Below are 20,115 nucleotides of genomic sequence, written 5' to 3'. Positions count from 1 at the left end.
AGCTGCTGAAGCAAATATTTGTGTGTGTGTGTGCACACGCATACACACACACACACACACTCACACAGAGTGAGGAGTGAATGAGAAGAACAGGAAGATGAGAAAAGATTGATGAAATGACATATGTAGAACTAGTCCTAGACCACAAATTTCCAGTGATGCAAACCAGAAAGGTGTTGGAGTCCAGAAAACCAATGAATCTGCATTGTATTATTATTATCTATTTCTATACAGTAGCACCTACAGTTTTATAGATTCCAGAAGGGATCATTGTGATCATCTAGTCTGACCTCCTTTATAATACAGGCCATAGAACTTCCCCAAAATAATTCCTCAAGCATAAACTTGAGAAAAACATCCAATCTTGATTGTGGAGTGTGTTATACTTTAGCCTGCTAGACTGAAGAGCCCATTATCAAATATTTGTTCCCCTTGTAGGTACTTAAATGGTGATCTAGTCACCCCTTAACCTTATCATGATCACTTTCACCAAGTTTTCCCTTGGGAAATTCCAAACAACACTCCCCAATCACGGAGGGAAGAGACCCAGGCTGGCACAGCAGCATGAAGTAATTTTTTAAACAGGCTTCCCTTTGCATGGTGCTGAAATATGATAGTTCTGTAAGGGCTTCCATGTCAAAATATCAACAAAGAGCCTCAGGTCACATCCCAAGGCAACTCACCCAGTTTATGGACAGTCTTTAAGGATAAATGAGTTGTGCCACCGCTTACGGAGCTGGAGACCTAGACTGACGCATCTGAGGGAACAACACACTACTAACAAGAGCTAGATAGCCTGACCTGGGTCTACTCCTGGTTTTGCATGGGTTAGATAATGCTGTTGTTCTATTGTTCAGTGTGGTACTTGTTCCAGGGGGTTCCTCTGACCCTCCTCGTGGCAGGGTTGGTGTTCGTGCAGAGATATGTGGCTGGGATGTGGGATCCTTGTCCAAACCCTGGGAATCCCCCATATGACAATTTATCTTAAAAAAGAGAAGATGAAAGTGTGGCTTGATCACTGTGTGTAAATACCTACATGGGGAATAAATATTTGATAATGGGCTCTTCAGTCTAGGAGACAATGGTGTGTAACACAAGCCAATGGCTGGAAGTTGAAGCCAAACAAATTCTGAGTGGAAATAAGGCATAAATTGTTATCAAGGAGGGTAATTAACCATTGGAACATTTAACTAAGGGTCATGGCAGATTCTCCATCACTGATCATTTTTAAATTTAAGATTGGATGTTTTTTCTAAAAGATCTTCTCTAGAAATTATTTAGGGGAAGTTCTACAGCCTGTGTTATACAGGAGGTCAGCTTAGTTGGTGCCTGCCTGGTGCTGGCCTTGGTATCTACGGATCGATGAATCTATGACAAACGTTGACATAATAGAGACCCTTCACTTAAACTTTTCTATTTTGCTCTCGTTTACCATAACAGAGATATACTTTGGAATCCTATTTACTGTAATGAAATAAACTTAACTTATGGATGGTCCAGTGGTTAGGGCACTAGGTTGAGACTCAGGAGACGTGTGCACAATTCTTCGCTCTGCCACAGACTTCTTGAGTCACCTTGGGAAAGTCACTTAGTCTCTCTGTGCCTCTGTTCCCAGCTGTAACAGCACTTGCCAACCCCACATGGATGTGAGGATAAATACACTGAAGACTCAGTTGCCCAGACAATAGGGTCCATAAAAGTACTTAAGATAGTGTACTTCATTGTGCATGATTTTTTGTATTAACTAATAGGGAAACAGATAAGAGATGCATAATAAACAAGTGAATAAGTTACTTGGGAGGTAAACATGGGAAGGATATAGGATAGCTTGCTCTTTTGCCATTATTAAGGGCACAAGAGTAAACTATCCCACTGCATAGGAAAGATAGGAAGCATGGAAAGAGACCACCCTGGCTTAACTAGGAGATCTTCAATAATTTGAAATTCAAATAATTTGAAATTCACTACACAAAGTGGAAACTAGGTCAAATTACAAAGGATTAACATAAACCAACACCACAAGGATGTAGGACAAAATTAGAAAGACCAAGGCACAACATGAGATTAAACTAGCTAGAGACAAAGCTAACAATAAAATATTCTACAAACACATTAGAAGAAAGAGGAAGACCAAATGACAGGGTGGACCTGTTACTCAATTTGGGGGTGGGGGGAAGACAAGACAATAACAGAAAATGTGGAAATGGCAGAAGTGCTAAACAACTTTTTCTGTTTCAGTTTTCACCAAAGTTTGATAGCAACTGGACATCTAATATAGTGAACACCAATGAAAATGAGGTCAGATCTAAGGCTAAAATAGGGAAAGAACAAGTAAAAAATTACTTAGACAAGTTAGATGTCTTCAAGTAGCTAGGGCCTGATGAAATACATCCTAGAATACTCACAGAGCTGACTGAGGAGATATCTGAGCCATTAGTGATTATCTTCAAAAAGTCATGGAAGACAATAAAGATTCCAGTGGACTGGAAAAGGGCAAATATAGTGGCAATGTATAAAAAGTGGAATAAGGACAACCTGGGGAATTACAGACCAAACAGCTAAACTTCAGTAACCAGAAAGATAATGGAGTAAATAATTAAGCAATCAATTTGCAAACACCTAGATGATAATAAGGTGATAAGTTACAGTCAGCATAAATTTGTCAAGAATAAATCATGTCAAACCAACCTAATAGGTCTCTTTGACAGGGTAACAAACCTTGTGGATGGGGTGGGGTGGGGAGGGTAAGTGGTAGATGTGGTATATTTTTACTTTAGTAAGGCTTTTTATACTGTCTTGCATGACCTCATAAATATAAAGAAATACAGCTACTAGCAGCCCTTTATGTTGGCTCGATTAGACTCACTTGCACTAATCCAGGGGTGCCGAGCCTCATGTATCCACAGAGAAAGACCCTTGTGCTGCAGGTCATAAACAAAGCAGGGAAATACAACCTAGATGGAGCTACAGTAAGGTGGGTGCATAACTGGCTGGAAAACCATTCCCAGAGTAGTTATCAGTGATTCACAGTCAAACTAGAAGAGCATACTGAGATGGGTCCTGCAGGGATCAGTTCTGGGTCTGGTTCTATACAATATCTTCATCAATGATTTAGATAATGGCATAGAGAGTACACTTATAAAGTTTGTGGACGATACCAAGCTGGGAGGGATTGCAACTGCTTTGGAGGATAGGATTAAAATTCAAAGTGATCTGAAGAAATGGTCTGAAGTAAATAGGATGAAATTCAGTAAGGACAAAAGCAAGTATTCCATGTAGGAAGTAACCATCAGTTACACACACATAAAATGGGAAATGATACCTAGGAAGGAGTGCTGAGGAAAGGGATTTGGAATTCATAGTGGATCACAAGCTAAATATGAGTCAAAAGTGTAACACTGTTGCAAAAAAAGCAAACAAATTTCACTCTGGAATTAATTTGCAGGAGTGTTGTAAACAAGACACCAGAAGTAATTCTTCTGCTCTACTCAGTGCTGATAAGGTATCAGCTGGAGTATTTTGTCCAATTCCAGGTGCCACATTTCATGAAAGATGAGGATAAACTGGAGAAAGTCTAGAGAAGAGCAACAAAAATGATTCAAGGTCTAGAAAACATGACCTATGACAGAAGATTGAAAAGAATGGGTTTATTTAGTCTGCAGAAGAGAAGACTGATGGGGGACAGGATAACCATTTTCAAGTACATAAACGTTTACAAGGAGGAGAGAGAAAAACTGTTCTTGCTAACCTCTGAGGATAGGACAAGAAGCATTGGGCTTAAATTGCAACAAGGTAGGTTTAGATCAGACATTAGGAAAAACTTCCTAATTGTCAGGGTAGTTAAACACTGGAATAAATTGCCTAGGAAGGTTGTGGAATCTGGGTCATGGGAGGTTTTTAAGACCAGGTTAGACAAACACCTGTCAAGGATTGTGCAGGTAATACTTGTCCAGTCCCCTACACTCAAGGCAGGACTAAGATGACCTCTCGAGGTCCCTTCCAGTCCTACACTTCTGTGATTCTGTGACCTGAAGATAAAACTAATTATCTTTCCATAAAGCTAGCTTTTGACTAAAACAGAAATGGATTTGTTAAAAGGAAGATAAAACACTCCTCACAAATTCATAATAAAATCCAGGCATCTTACCCACCCACGTGCTGCAAAAACCAAAGGAAAAAAAACCCCAACAGGGAATATCCAGTTACATATAAAAATCTTGCTCTAAAATGATAATTAAAGAGCATAAAGCTGAACTGTTGAGTTGGGTCCTGTTCTGCTTGTTTCTTTTCAGAGTGTACTGGAGATTTAAAATTGGAAGCTGAAAGGAGATTAGAGTTTGTCTCTAAAATGTCTGATTGTATTGAGATAGTCCAACCGTCACAAGACTGAGGTAAAGCTTAGTTATCTGGTGTGAAAAAAAAAGGTGTTTGGCAGTGAGCCAAAACTATGTCAACCAAAGTAAAAAGCAAACCTTTTGGCATTCAGCCTCATCCATTGAGCCATTACAGCTTCCCCCAGGATCCAAAGAGCTTGCATATAATAACCAGGTCTGAGTTATTAATGGGGCTATTACCATGTTTAGATCAATAGGGTGGGCATGATGTAAAGCTAAAAAGGGCTGGGAAGCCCAAGGGCTTGCATCACCGTTCAAAATATGAGAGAGAGTTCTGGGGTGGGAGGATAGAAGTCTCTGGTGAGGTAGAGATGAGGAGGAATTGATATGGGACCATTTGAATCAATGCCGTTTGACTGGCAAAACAGCGAAACAAAATATCCATTCCCATCCTGGTATGCAGTAGTCTGTCCCAGAATATTAGAGGCACAAGGTGGGTGAAGTAATAACTTTTGTTGGACCAACTTCTGTCGGTGAGACAGACAAGTTTTCGAGCTTACCCAGCACTCTTCTTCAGGTGTGGGAAATGTACTCAGTGTCACAGCTAAATACATGGTGGAACAGATTGTATTTAGCTGTGACACTCTGAGTATGGTTCCCAGATCTGAAGAAGAGCTCTGGGTAAGCTCTAAAGCTTGTCCTCCTCACCAACAGAAGTTGGTCCAATAAAAAATTTTACCTCACCCACCTTGCTTGTCATTGCCATCCTAGGGTGTTTTCCTCTAAGGTTCCTACTCTTTTCAGGGCTACTTGGAATGGTATCATAATACACATGCAGGACAAAGTGGTTTAAACACTGGAAACACATCAGGTCAGCATTTCAGGTTAGAAATTAACATGCAAAAGGCTTATCTGATTTTTTAAATGTTTGAGTTTGGCAACCTTAATTTGTTTGCCAGTCAGGAACACCCTTGTCAGTCTCTGCAGCAGTATCTCTTTGAGCACATTCCTGGTTTAACATCTCAGTGGCGTGTGCAAGGATGTATTGTTCCCTGATCAGCAAATTTGGATCTTTGCACCTCAGGACCCAGTCTGCTTCTGTTGTTTCCACCAATCATTTCCCCCTCCCTCCAAAGAAGCAATATCATATTAAAAAGGTATTTAAATAAGCTATGCCTACCATAACATTTTGCTAAAAAGTAATGAAATTGTCCCATCAGACATTGCTTTCCTTATCTTTCTGAAGGGCAGTGGGTGCCTGTTTCTTCCCCTGATTGTGGATTATATCTCAGGGAAAGAGTGCTATGTTTGCATGTTCCTCCTTAATTATTACTGGATTTAAGGGGTGTCTGATGCAGTTTCAGAATTCTTCTGGACTGATCAGTACAGGTAGCCCTCCAAACAGAAGCAGTACCCAGAAATATGTTTTCCGCATCTTCATAAGCCTAATGCCCCTTCCTTTCAGGTGCAGACCTAATCTTCTTCACCTCCAAGCAATATGATCTGACTTAATTTGACTGAGAATTTCAGACAGATGCTTCGACCAGTCCAATATGCAGTGGGCTGCCTACAAGATAACAGACTGACAAACGCACATCACACCAGCATTGGTACTCTGCACTTGCTCCCTACCCAATTCCAGACAGGCTTCAAGCTCCTGATATTTCTCTTTGAAGTCCATCAATAGGTTGAGGCCCAGCTATCTTAGGGTATGTTTTCCCTGCAGACTTAACCTGGTCTCTCACTCAGCTGCTGCACCTAATCTCCCTCCCGTCCCCACACAAAACCCTCTCACACAAATTTAGTGGTGCTTTCAACCAGGCTAGCTGGCACAACTGGGGGCATGTGCTAGAGCCCAGGTGCTACTCTCACTCAGACAGATAAGCCACCTACTTTGTAGTGAAGACACAGGCTAAATAACCCAAGTGCTGACAGTCCCTCCAACATTTCGCCCCACATGCCCAGTCAAGGTCTCCCACAATTCACTGGGAAAGAATCAGAGTGGCTCATTTTACTGTAGCACAAAGAACCATAGGTTATGCCCCCAGAAGTCCTAGCGACACACATGGTGAGTACACCACGAGGTAGAACACAGTAACTTGGGTATGGCTTTGCAGTGTGGCTGTTCACACCTGGACTCGGCCAACCCAGGTGATCAGACCTAAGTTAACTGTGCAGTGAAGGGCAATCCAGAGACTATTGCTATCAGTGGAAAAGACTCCATCAATGGGCTTTGGATGAGGCCCTTAGAGAACAACCTTTTCCCTCTTCCCTTCCCCCCCCCCCGCCCCCTTTCTGTGATCCACTATGACACATACAATCAACTGGGCTGTTGCAGTTGATGGAGCCCAGGATGAAACTCTGGAAAGCCAAAGGCCATGCTTGCTCTGTGACAAGCCCTCATGTGTCACCGGAGGTCAGCATGTGCCCAAGTCTTTCTGCCTGTATGTTTCTGCACAAGCCTTCCATGAATAAAACATCTTCAGAACGGCTGACACAGTCTCTCCTGGAGACAAAGCAAGAACATTCACTTATGGAAGTACTGCAAATGATGGAGACTATGGTCCTTTCAGACAGATTATTTTATTATAGTGATGGGTGGATTAAAAATGCTCACACACCTTTATTTTTCCTTCTCAGCTCAGTATTTGAAATACAGAAGCTACTGATACCAGGGTAGAAAAGCTAAGTGTCTTCATTAAGTATAGCTTTTGTGTCAGTGAAGCACTGACAATGTACTGCTGCAATAAGAGGCTCAAAAATATTTGTTTTATTTTAATCAGAAATGTTGTAAGAAATTACAAAAGAGAATTTCGGCAGAGGATGCTGAGGCAGAGCAATCAGAGAAGCCCAAACGAAACTAGAGATCCTTTAAATCTATTTATCAACCTGACAGCAGTTCCTATTTCACTGTAGGTGAAAGAACTATTAAGCACAGGAAGTTAGTCTTGAGCCAGAGTATTCTAATAAATACACTTGCAAAAAAAGTTAGCATAGACCATCTGTAGCGAGCCAACTGTTGTTGATATGTTAGTAATTATATTTCTGGGTCTGGAATCTATTTAATATTCTCTCTCCTACAAGAATTAGAAGTTTTACTATTAGGGCTGTCAATTAATCACAGTTAAAGCAAGCGATTAACACAAGAGGTGAGCATACTATGGCCCGCAAGCCACATCTGGCCCGCAGGACCGTCCTGCCCTTGAGCTCCTGGCCCCTCCCGTGCTGTCCCCTGCCCTTCTTCCCCGTAGCCTCAGCTCCCCACGCAGCCCATGCTCTGGGCGGCGTGGCTGCAAGCTCCTGCCGGGCAGCATGGCTGGCTCCAGCCAGTAAGGGGGTGGGAGCGATTGGATAAGGGGCAGGGGGTCCTGAGGGGCAGTCAGGGGACAGGGAGCAGGAGAGATTGGATAGGGAGTGGGGTCCTGGGGGGGTCGGTTAGGGGCGGGGGGTCCCGGGAGGGGGCGGTCAGGGGACAAGGAGCAGGGGGGGTTGGAGGGGTCCGTGGTTCTGAGGGGGGCAGTCAGGGGGAAGTGGGAGGGGGCGGATAGGGGCCGGGGGGCAGGCTGTTTGGGGAGGCACAGCCTTCCCTACCTGGTCCTCCATACAGTTTGGCAACCCCGATGTGGCCCTCTGGCCAAAAAGTTTGCCCACCCCTGGATTAACACAAAACAAATTACTGCATTTTTTTAACGAGAGTTAATCACACACCTCTGTTTTGACCCTCTTCACCTACTGTACTTCATCACTTGGCGGACCTTGGCACAGTTCTACTGATTTTTCTCATGATCTGGAGTGATTAAATATCAGGAAAAAGTTAATGGAGGAAAGACGCAAAAGTTCAGGTCTTTTGAATGGGAAGTTTCTTTTTAAAAAAACTTCCAGATGGTTCTCTGGATAAAAAAAAAAAAATGGTTATTGGTAGCTATTGCAAGGCTGAGTTCCAATACCATCAAAGTGCTTCAAGTCTGTAGTCCCACCTACACACTAAACATGCTTTTGCCTCAAGTTCTTGTGCTACAGATAACCCACGGGCAGCAAATGAATGCCGGCAACCACAACAGAGTACACTTACAGAGTTTCAGGATCGCTATAACCCCGTGAATCAAAGTACTTGTATGAGGTGAATTGAAAAATACTATTTCTTTTGTTTATCCTTTTTACAATGCAAATATTTGTAATTAAAAAAAATATATAAAGTGAGCACTGTACACTTTGTATTGTGTTGTAACTGAAATCAATGTATTTGAAAATATAGAAAAATTCCAAAAATATTTATAATACATTTAAATTGGTATTCTATTGTTTAACAGGGTGATTAAAACTACGATTAATCATGACTATTTTTTTAAATCTCATGAGTAATTGTGATTTTTTTAAAAATCATTTGACAGCCCTACTTACTACTCATTTTTTGTATGTATTGTGGGAGAAATCCTGACTCTGCTAAAGTCAGCAGTAAAGCTCCTATTTATTTCAATGAGGCCAAGATTTCACCTTGCATCTCCTTGTTTATCTATAGTTCACTGTGTAGCTAAGCCTTAACTGGGAGCTACTCCAGTGCAGGGAGCTTTGCAGTGTCCTTGCTGAATTTTGTATAGATTTCGGTTTGGTTTATATTTTTACATGTTTTACAGTAGCTTTTTTTAGGGCCAAATCCTGAACTCTTCGCTCCAGCAAAACTCCCATTAAAGTTAACAGCTCAGAGCCTCAGATGGACCAGAGCAATTAAGTAACTTTTAGACTTCCCTGATCCCCGGGGCTGTATCCTAGCACAGGTCAGAGCAGCCTCAGGGGCCTGCCTTCTCTTGATCCTAACGCACCTCATTCATCAGGATTTCCCCAGAAATCAAAGGGGTGGGAGAAGGGAATCGAGCTTCTTGCCAAATAAGAGATTTGACAAAGCAAGGGGTTCAGGACTGGGTCCATATTAAAATTTAAACATATGTTAAGAATCTTTAGTTTCTGACTTAATTCAAATGGAAAAAAGTCATTATCAAGAAGCCAGAAATCAGAATTTGGACATTTGGGTAACTGTACATCTTTTTTGTAACCAAAAGTTGAACACGTCATCCATACGTAAATTACCATTTTCAGTTAGTTCTCCATTAACACGTGTTCATAGTTAAAACTTAAAAATAAAAAGAACAGCAAAGACTTAGGGAGAGATTCTGTGCTGCCCCTGTAAGCATCAGAGCACAGACCTCACAGCCCTGCGTCCAAATTACAGCACCCTCCCCAGGCTGTCTTATGGGCTGCCTGGAATCCTGGCCCTTGACACTTCTCCCACCTTCAGCATGCTCCCCCGTGATGGGGATTGCAAGGTGGGCCCTCGGGAGGCAGCCTTATGGCTGTCTTCCACCGTTTCTACAGCATAGGAATCCTCCCCTGGCCAGATATGGGGCTTTGGGGGCTCCTTTTTACTGTTTCAGCACTTTTAGGTAGTGTAAACAGGCTGGAATGGGGAGGGACGTGAAGATCTCACCCTTAACATTTAACCATGAAGCTTTTGCACAGAGAAAGCACAAAGTTTAATTGTTCTTCAAAATGTTGTCTAACAAATGCGTAATATGAGTCCATCACTTTGAATTAATATGATCCAGTTTCTTAGCTTGGTTTCAGAGTAACAGCCGTGTTAGTCTGTATTCACAAAAAGAAAAGGAGTACTTGTGGCACCTTAGAGACTAACCAATTTATCTGAGCATAAGCTTTCGTGAGCTACAGCTCACTTCATCGGATGCATATCTAATAAGATCAAGCACGGTCATGGAATTCCCTGCAGCCAGTCTGGATGTACACATTTGCGTAGGTGATCTGACTGGATAATTTTGTTCCAGATCTTGGTATGACTGATTTCCAGCTACAGACTGCTCCCGCCCCAGCTGCACCACGCTGTCTCAGCACTGCTGCTGATCTGCCTCCAGCCGATCAGCAGCAGTGCTGAGACAGCGTGGTGCAGCTGGGGCGGGAGCAGTCTGGAGATGGAAATCAGTCATACCAGGATCTGGAACAAAATTATCCAGTCAGATCACCTACGCAAATGTGTACATCCAGACTGGCTGCAGGGAATTCCATGACCGTGCTTGATCTTATTAGATATGCATCCAATGAAGCGAGCTGTAGCTCACGAAAGCTTATGCTCAGATAAATTGGTTAGTCTCTAAGGTGCCACAAGTACTCCTTTTCTTTTTTCTTAGCTTGGGAGCTCTTTGGTGCATGGATCATACCTTCATGTGTACATGGACAGCACCTAGCACATTGTGTGCCCTACCAGAGAACACAATATCTTGTTTTTATAAGTACAGGGTAACCAGTTATTTAGTAACCAGCAAGGTTTTCTCTTTGATTGTCCTATGATCAACAAAGTAATGAATGAGTGGGAATAAAACATTCTACACTCGGTGAAGAGCTTTAAAACCTTACACAGAACAGAAGAGATAGTTAATGATGTGATGCTCTGTAGTCCAGTATCACAGGCTATTATATTTTCCCCCTTTCCTTCTTTAAAAACTTTTCCAGTAGTAATACTTTCCCTTTCGCCCACAAAAGGTAGCTGGTGACACAGAACCAAGCCCAAAAGGAAGACCCAGCAGCAAGAAGCTCATCATTCTGCCCTTTATCAACCATGTGGACACTGGTAAAGACATCAGTGAAAATAGCATGGTATGTCCTCAGCCTGATACAGAGCTGTTATCAAGACAATATTGAATCCAACACTCTCCCCTCTCTTTTTTCACTGTCATTTACTCCCCATTACAGCCACTTACTTGTGTTTCACCCAGAGATATCTAATCCTTCAATTAGTGACCCTATAAATTGTGAAGGGGGTGGAAATGGATGGAGGTCTAACCACTCTCTATCTCCTGGCAAAAAGTGGTCTAAAAGAATCTATCATCTAAGGGCACCAGAGGATGGGTGCAAGAGCAATGGATGTGTTGAGAGACAATTGCCTCTGTTGGATGAGAGACTCAGCAACATGAGAATGACCAATTCAAACAATTCAGGATATGCAGCTCATCCATAAAAATAATTATCTATTTCTGAGAAGTCATTCCGTAAAACAGTGATGCTCCCAGACTGTAATTATGCAGCTGAAGGGAAGAGCATTCTACAGGTCAAAAACAGAGTGAAATATTAACCGAAGTCCTATGTAGACCTGACAAGTTAACAGAGTAGGGTCACCTTTTTTAAAAATTTTGTGATAGGCTAATTATATAATTAGCCTATCACAAAATTTCTACAACTTCTCCTATTTTACAGTTTACCTTGTTTTTCCTCTACAGAGAAACCCAAGAAGATTAGGAATTTCTAAATGACAAGGCAGTCATTTGATCACAAGATACATTGTTTTTCTCCCACATCTTTGTGGAAGAAAACTGAACTAGGTGGGTGCAATTTTTTTTTTAAATTCAAACTAAAATCAAAAACATCTTTGGGACACACATTGTTCTACTCATGATAGTAGTCCCATGGAAACCACACAGCTACCTGTGTGAATAGGCCTTTTGTGCGTACACTGCCTTTGTATATTTCAATGAGAAAAGTAATCTGTATAAAAAAGAGAACATATGTAGAAATAATATATTCAATTAAAATGTATTATGTTTACATTCCTATGCTATTTGGTATTTTAGATCTACATCTGATATTTCTAATTTTAGTTACGGGTCTGAGACATGCTAGGACGTGATTTGTTATATTTTATATACACAAAATATGCTTTTTTATGCTTTTTTTAACTAATTATGCTTAGATAACTGTGTGTGAAAGTTTTTGAATATACATACAAGAATATAATGATTTTCAAAAGGTCAAGTATCTGAAATTTTGTATGCAATGATTTTTTCCACTAGTCATATATTTATGAGATTACTAAATATGTAACACTTTTACTTAGCATTTTTACATATCACAGATTCACTTGAGTGACTATAAGGCACGCATTAGTTTGCCTAAAGAAGTGCCAAATTCAGACCTCTGACATATGCACATAACTCCCTTTAACTTCAACAGAAATTGCACATGTGTAGCCAACGACAGAATTTGGTCCAGAGAATAACTTTCCTAGAATATTTTGTGGCCCAAATTGCACATAATAATCCAAACAACAGAATGCTGATTTGGGGCATATTTTACTAAAATACCTGCTTTAAGTATGTATTCTGAAACATATGGCATGCAAGAGTAGAATTTATATCCAAGAGCTCTCTTCTGCAAAGCATTAATGGAACCACATGCATGAGTAAAGGTTAGCAGGATCAGGCCCTACCAACAAATCCAAATGTTTAGAAACCTGGCTCCCATAGATTTAGAAATATAAAAGCAAATATTTTGGGGCGTAAATAAAACTTTCCTTTCCCTGGTGATTAACTTCATCTGTGTATCAGCCTGAAAAGATGACATTTAAAAAAAATGCACGTGAGGATTTATCTTTGCAGTGTTGCTATAGCCATGTTTGTCCCAGGAAATTAGAAGACAAGATGGATGAAGCAATATCTTTTACTGCACCAGCTTCTATTGGTGAAAGAGACAAGCTTTCGAGCTTGCAAAGATCTTCTTCAGAAACCTGAAGCACACTGAGTAAGCTTCAAAGTTTGTCTCTTTCACCAACAGAAGTTGGTCCAATAAAATATATTACCTCACACATCCAGTTGCTGCAGGATTTATCTTGACATATTAAAGCTCTCCGATTCTTATAATTAAAAACAATTAGATAATTTACTATCTTAATTCAGATTCGTTGTCTGTTGTTCTGATTTAATAATTTAGTGCATTACAAAACAACACAGCAGCTTAACTAATATATCTGCTTTTGAGACTGACTCATCATTTGAATCCATTAATGTCAGAAATGAAAAAAAATGGATGAACCATCATGATCCAACTGATTATGTTAAGTGTTTCATTCTGAAGTTTTGAGCTGGGTTTTTGAAAATACTATCATCCTTAATTTGTCACCTGTTTAATCCACGAACCAATGTATGGTATCCCCTTTTCAGTCCCTGTGTTGTGCCTAATCACTTAGCATCATTTACAGACCTAAATGAACGATTTAACAAACCACCTGTATGGGTATGCTAATAATATGATGAACTGTCACTTCATCTATGCTCCTGATTGGGATCTTTGAGTGCTACCATAATATATATAATCAACTACAATAACTAACACACACAATATGTTGTTGCAAAATGTTTGAAGTTACTACACACAACATAACTGACACAACCTGGCCTTCTGCACACACCCTATTATCAAACTACATCCTCCCCACACCCTAATAGTTGTAAATATTGAGTGCAGTAGTTCAGTGTGTTGGGAGGGGATAGTTTGGTAAAGAGGGTGATGAAATGATGGCATCCCTCTTAGACAGCATCACTGGTATGCAATCAGGAGCTTTACTAGAAGCAGCAGATCTGCGATAGACCACCACTAGTACCAACAGCATTATACTGGCATGAACGGAAAATAAGAGCCTAGGCTACGCTGGGCGTGGGGTGGAACCCGTCCTCTCATGTCCAGCCAGAAAGCCGCCCTGAGATTTTTCTGCTTACCCAATCCCACGACAGATTGATTTCATTAGACAAATCAATCAGACAAACAAACAAACAAACAAACAACCCACAAACACCCTAAAACCTACCACAACAAGGAACTCCACTGCATATGCTTCTCCCCGCAGGGGGGAGGATGAGAGAACGAACACATGACAGATGTTAATCACGTTGCTTAGCGCATTACTGGAAGGCGCTCATACACTAGAGTAATTAGTGTAGTATAAGAAAATACATAGAACAGAACAGAATAGAAAGCCGTGTATGAGAGATGGTATAGGAGAAGAGGCAAAGGCAACAATGGAATTGGTGTTTGGGACAGTGAGAGATTGCAGTGAGATGTAATTGGGGTCAAAACCAAAGACAGAGTTGCGGTCGGGGGGCTGACCAGCGCTGGGAAACTATGGGCGTTTTCAGATGAAGTGGAGCGAATGCTGGAATTTTGGGTGAGGGGGAAAGGGGGATATTTTCTGGAAGGATAACAGATGATGTGGAGTTTTGGGGAGAGAGGAAACTTTACAAAGGGGAAGAGAGAAAGAATTTGCCTCAAAGATACTTGTGAAGGGGAAGGTTTGAGAGTGTTTGTTTTTGGCCTGTGGGATGTGCAGAAGGGCAGGGTTTGTTGTTGGTGGTTTTTTGTTTTGTTTTGTTTTTATTCTTCAAGGAGGATACCAAAGACCTTCTTCCAAGGTGTTAATATTCCCTTCTTCAAATGCCACCCGACCCCCAGAGCCACTACTGACTTGTTACACCTACCTTTAGCATCGCATATTAGTCCCTTACTGGAATGATTCTGTGAAGTATTGTGCATCCCCTGAAAGATGCTGAGCACTCTCATTGACTTCATTGGAAACTAAGGGCACCCAACACATCATAGGATCTCATGGTATTGTGGGAACTGGACAAAATACATTGCTTGGTCCACTTTTCACCTGCCAGTGCAGCCCTGGCTTCTTCACAATACCACCAAGTCTTAGGCAAAGACTATCCAAGAGAGCAAAGTTATCTGTTCTCTAGACTTTCCCAGCCCTCTCAAATTCTCTCCAGTTCTTCCACCTTGTCATCGATATACTAATTATGAATGATTTTCTACTTCCTTCAGATAGTTTCATCTTTTCACTTAAATATATATTCTTGGTTAACATTGTAGTTAAGGACTGAAGTTGTCAAATTTATTATACTTTCACCTGTCACCGATTAAAATTAAAATCTGCAGCAATCTTCTGCTCCCCCCACTTGTAAATCAGCACTAATTATGCTGAAAGTCAATAGAACTGTCCCAGAATAAAATTAGTCCAAGTGAGAAAATAAATAGATCCCGCTGTGATGTTGCATTCCATATGTTTTATGGAAATATGCTTATGAGTATGAATATAATGTGAACTGGAATATGCTTTAGGCAAAAGGTCTCTTGTAAGGTATCATTACAAAGCTTATAATCTACTGAGGGTGTTCATCCTATTTGTATGCATGTATCATTCTTGTATCTGAAGCTAGAAATATGAAGTATAATGTTAGGATATAGATATTCAGGCCTGTCTGTAAAGGCCTATACTCTAAGAATGTACGTATATGTTTATCATTTAGCTATTAACTGAAGTACACAAGAAAGAATCTGTGTAAGGGCCTTCTCTCACTGTGACAGTCTGAGGCCCTGTTCTTAGGCCAATGCCTTTGGCTAAGCAGTAGAGGCAGCCATAAGCTGGGAAGCAACCAGTCACCTCCTCACATTCCAAACTAGTCAATATGGGGCTGTTAGGAAGGTGATCCAATCTATCACCTCCAGAGAAAGGGAAGAGCCTAGAAGATGTAAAAGGAAATTTAGGTTGATAGTTTTCTGTCTGGTAAGAACTCACTTATCAATAGACACAGCTGGGAAACCCTTATGTCTTTATAGATGTACTTGTGAAATCCTCACTTCTGTATTGTTTTGTCATTATAGTTCCCACTTTGCTATTGTTTATTGGCATGGTCTCTGTCTGGTTCTGTGATTGTTTCTGTCTGCTGTATAATTAATTTTGCTGGGTGTAAACTAATTAAGGTGGTGGGATATAATTGGTAACATGATTAGCTAACAATATTTAGGATTGGTTAGTTAAATTTCAGTAGAATGATTGGTTAAGGTATAGCTAAGAATATTACTATATAAATTAGGGGCAAACAGGAAGTAAGTTGGGATTCGAAAATAAGGAAAAAAGGAACTTGGATTTAAGCTTGCTGGAAGTTCACCCCAATAAACATTGAATTGTTTGCACCTTCGGACTTCGGGTATTGTTGCTCTCTGTTCACGCGAGAAGGACCAGGGAAGTGGGAGAGTGAAGGAATAAGCTCTCTAACATGAAAAGGAGTACTTGTGGCACCTTACAGACTAACCAATTTATTTGAGCATAAGCTTTCGTGAGCTACAGCTCACTTCATCGGATGTCTCACAGGACATGTGATCCTGTCACCTGAAACTGGAATCCATCCTAAATCTGATACTTTTCCATTTAGAAGAGGGGTGGGAACCCAGCGAGGCAAAAGATTCCCGCCTTGTGCCAAAGCTATAAAAAGAGATGGAGCAGGACAGAGGGGGCTTCCAGTCATGTGAAAACCCCTAGTTAACACCTAAGATGTCTGCTGGAACTAACAAGGACTGTACCAGGGAAAAGGATCGGGCCCAGACTAGGAAGGCATCTAGTCTGTGAAAGAAGATTATTGGAACATCTCTGAGGGTGAGATTTTACCTGTAATCAGTTTCTTAATGTATTAGGCTTAGACTTGCGTGTTTTTGATTTATTTTGCTTGGTGACTTGCTTTGTTCTGTATGTTATTACTTGAAGCTACTTAAATCCTACTTTTTACACGTAATAAAATCACTTTTGTTTATTAATTCATCCAGAGTAAGTGATTAATACCTGTGCATATCAGCTCTACCAGTGTTATAGAGGTAAACTCAATTTATGAGTTTACCATGTACAAGCTTTATACAGAGTAAAACGGATTTATTTGGGATTTGGATCCCATTGGGAGCTGAGTGTTGGAGATAGACGACCTGCTGAGCAGTTTTTGGTTAAAGTCTGCAGCTCTGGGGGCGTGGACCAGACTTGGGACTTTATTGCAGCAGGCTAGCGTGTCTGGCTCAACAAGGCAAGGTTCTGGAGTCCCAAGCTGGCAGGGAAAATAGGCTCAGAGGTAATCTCAGCATGTCAGGTGACAGTTCCAAGGGGGTCTCTGTGACCGAACCCGTCACACCTGTATTTGTTCTTCTAAAACTACATTGAGAAAGCAAAGCTGGTACTATCTTTGTCGTTTGTAATCTGTGTTGTGGTAGTGCCTAAGAGCCTCAGTAGTAGATCAGGGCCCCATTGTGCTAGGTACTGTGCAAACAGAACAAAAAACATGGAGGCACTTTATATTTATGGGAAGCTAAATTAAAATAAACTGATGTCTTTACATTTTTCATACAAAAAAAGGAAGGACAAAGATCCACAAATGTCTGTTCTCTGCAAGCACACAAAATTGAACATGTGTGATGTGCCCACCTTATCCTAAAGCATACTCCCAACTAGCTGCTCCCATAAAAGAGTAAAAACCCCAGGATTCAATGTGATAAATTATCTTGGAGAAAAATGTCCATATCGGACTATTGGTCCCCATCCACATCAGCAGAAATCAACTTAAAGTATGTAAACCTTGATAAGGTAGACACTCCTTCTAAAATATTTGCATGAAAATAGGATAATAAATTTGGATTTAAACCATATAAAATATTACAAATGATACATATATTTATGTATTTATTGTGTTAAAGCAACATTTGCAGTAAGTCTGATGTCCCAACAGAAGATTGCAAGGAACTGTTAAGTTTAAGCGAACAACATACTTTAGAAGAGGTACTCTGGCCCACTTCTGCAGCTGCAACCAAGGAGTGTCAGGCAAAACTGGAGAGGGGTATGAAGTGGCTTTAATCCACCAATCTGCAGGCTCAGTCCTAGGGCTACTCCATGACAGCTTGGTCCATAGAAACAAGTTTAGAATAGCCTGAGACCTGCTTTAACGTCTGCCTGCTGCCTATGGCCCCAAGGAACACTGCATTGTCCCCTTGCCCCTGACTGCATCCTCTTTGTTGGCTGAAGGGAGGTGCTGTATAAGTCTCCACAGTGGTTGTGCACCCAACTTGAGGACTCCTGCTGTTAGGATGGGCCTCCAGTGATCAATACTATTAGTTTTACACCAGCTTTGCACCAACACCACAACACAAAGCTGCCTTAACACTCTGGAGAGTATAAAGTTCAGAATTGAAACGTATGCACCCATAATTTTAAAAAATCAAGTCATGTAGCATACACACACCCCTAATTTCTCAATAGGCTTGATATTAGGAGTTTCTGAATTTATTCCAAAATTTAGGAATGGGGTACAAACAGACTCCCACTTAGCTAGAGATTACACAATCCCTTTGACAGAATGTGCAGTTATTAGAAAAGTTTCCTTGTATTGCATTTTATTTTTCAATAATCAGCTAAAACATTTAGTGCTAAACTAACACTATCTGTTTCGATATTAAGCACGAAAGTATTAGGGAACTGTGGAGTTCAATAAAAATTAAGTATAGGGGAGAAAATTCAGCTTAGTGACACTTTTGGAAATGTGTCAGATAAACAATTAACTGGTGCACTGGATTTTCCTTTCAAAAGGCTTCAAAGGAATCCATGCTAGGCGTTTGATAGTTATGTCTTAGTATAAATTAAGACAGGTTCTGATGTTCCAGGTTCTGATCTGAGTTATACTAATGTAAATACTGTAATAGTATGATCTAATCTGTTATGCCCAAGTAAATGCTCTAATGACTTCAGTTGAGTTCCTTCAGATTCAGCAAGTTTATCTGAGATCAGAATCTAGTCCAAGTAACTCAAAATAATGACATATATACCAAGATTAACATCGAGGCAAGATTAAAATGCAGTAGTCTACATGAAGACACAATTAGAACCTACCAACGTCTACCAAGAATGCAATTTAAAAGAAAACTTCAGTAACCAATATTTTCAAATTCTTACCATAGGTAGCCATTATAAGAAAGAAAAAGAAAGAGAGAAGTCTATACAATTTTTGTAATATTCTGTAGAAATAACATACTCTCTCTAAAAAGGCTATGTAAGATATATAATATCCAGGACCAGGCCTTTGATATGTAACTGATTTAAACTGATGTTCTGTTAAATTTCCAATATTCTTGCAGACTAACATTATCACATATCATGAATCATTATTGGTTCAAAATGCATGACTCACTTTCATTTCACACATGTTCTGCATTGGTTGATGGCATGTATGTCAATACTGAACAGATGTTAATTCCTTTATTTTCATGCTCACCAAACATGTATTAATTACCTGGGAGGTTTGGGGATTTTCTTCTTAAAGATATTTATATAGACTTATTTTCAAAATTTGAAAATCCATCAGAAAAAGATAAAAATATAGTTTACATTCCTTAAATTCACGCTTTCGATGTTTAATTCCAATTTTCTCAATTTAAAGATCCATATGCAAAGCAACTGCAGACTGTTTTCATTAATTAGCATGTTCCTCTTTGTAAACAGGCAGAGAATTTTTCCATTACTTTTGCAATAAAAAGGTTTTTTAAATAATTACAAATTAAATTCAATTTTCTGACAAGTTAGTTCTGCACATCATCTGTATGGCAGTCTGTTCTTACTACATCAAAATGGTTAAGAAAGGATGAATAATTCTGCAAAGAAATAGTATCTCCTTGCAATAAATCACTATACAATGTGCATAAATCCAATTATTGTACTGTACTTCTCATTTTATGAATTATCTACATATAAAGCCCTTTAAAATATAAAATAATGTATTTGCAAATATCTACTGAAGGGATGCCAGGACGGGAAATTAAAAGGGATTCCATGTCAGGATTAATGCGTAATGAGAGAGCTATAGGTAGCTCGTGCCACTTTATGCTGGTCATAAGCTAGCCAAGGCTTTCCAAACTGGAACAGCAGGGGAGCTACCGGCACACTGATTTCAAGGAGACCTGAAGCAGGCCCTTGCTTAGTTAGGGCCTGATTCCAAAGAAATGAATGGGAACAGAAGTGGGCTCTCAGGAAATTTGTCCTTGCCCACACTATGCCTGGCTTTAGCCAGTTGTAACAGTTTCACACTTTAGCACTGTACCTACTAAAATTTCAAACAAAATAAAAATAGACACAACCACAAAATAT

General features: G+C 40.2%; 1 protein-coding gene across 3 annotated transcripts in view; it reads right to left on the bottom strand.

The window, feature by feature from the left end:
- Window positions 1-20,115, bottom strand: part of LOC311520254 (gamma-aminobutyric acid receptor subunit alpha-2) — a 356,749-nt gene that overhangs the window by 59,732 nt on the left and 276,902 nt on the right. The window lies entirely within an intron of this gene.

This window comes from Lepidochelys olivacea (assembly GCF_965140295.1).
Source record: "Lepidochelys olivacea isolate rLepOli2 genome assembly, chromosome: 4".
Classification (NCBI taxonomy): Eukaryota; Metazoa; Chordata; order Testudines; family Cheloniidae; genus Lepidochelys; species Lepidochelys olivacea.
The sequence above is the reverse complement of the archived record's forward strand: the minus strand, read 5'-3'. Positions and strand labels throughout refer to the sequence as shown.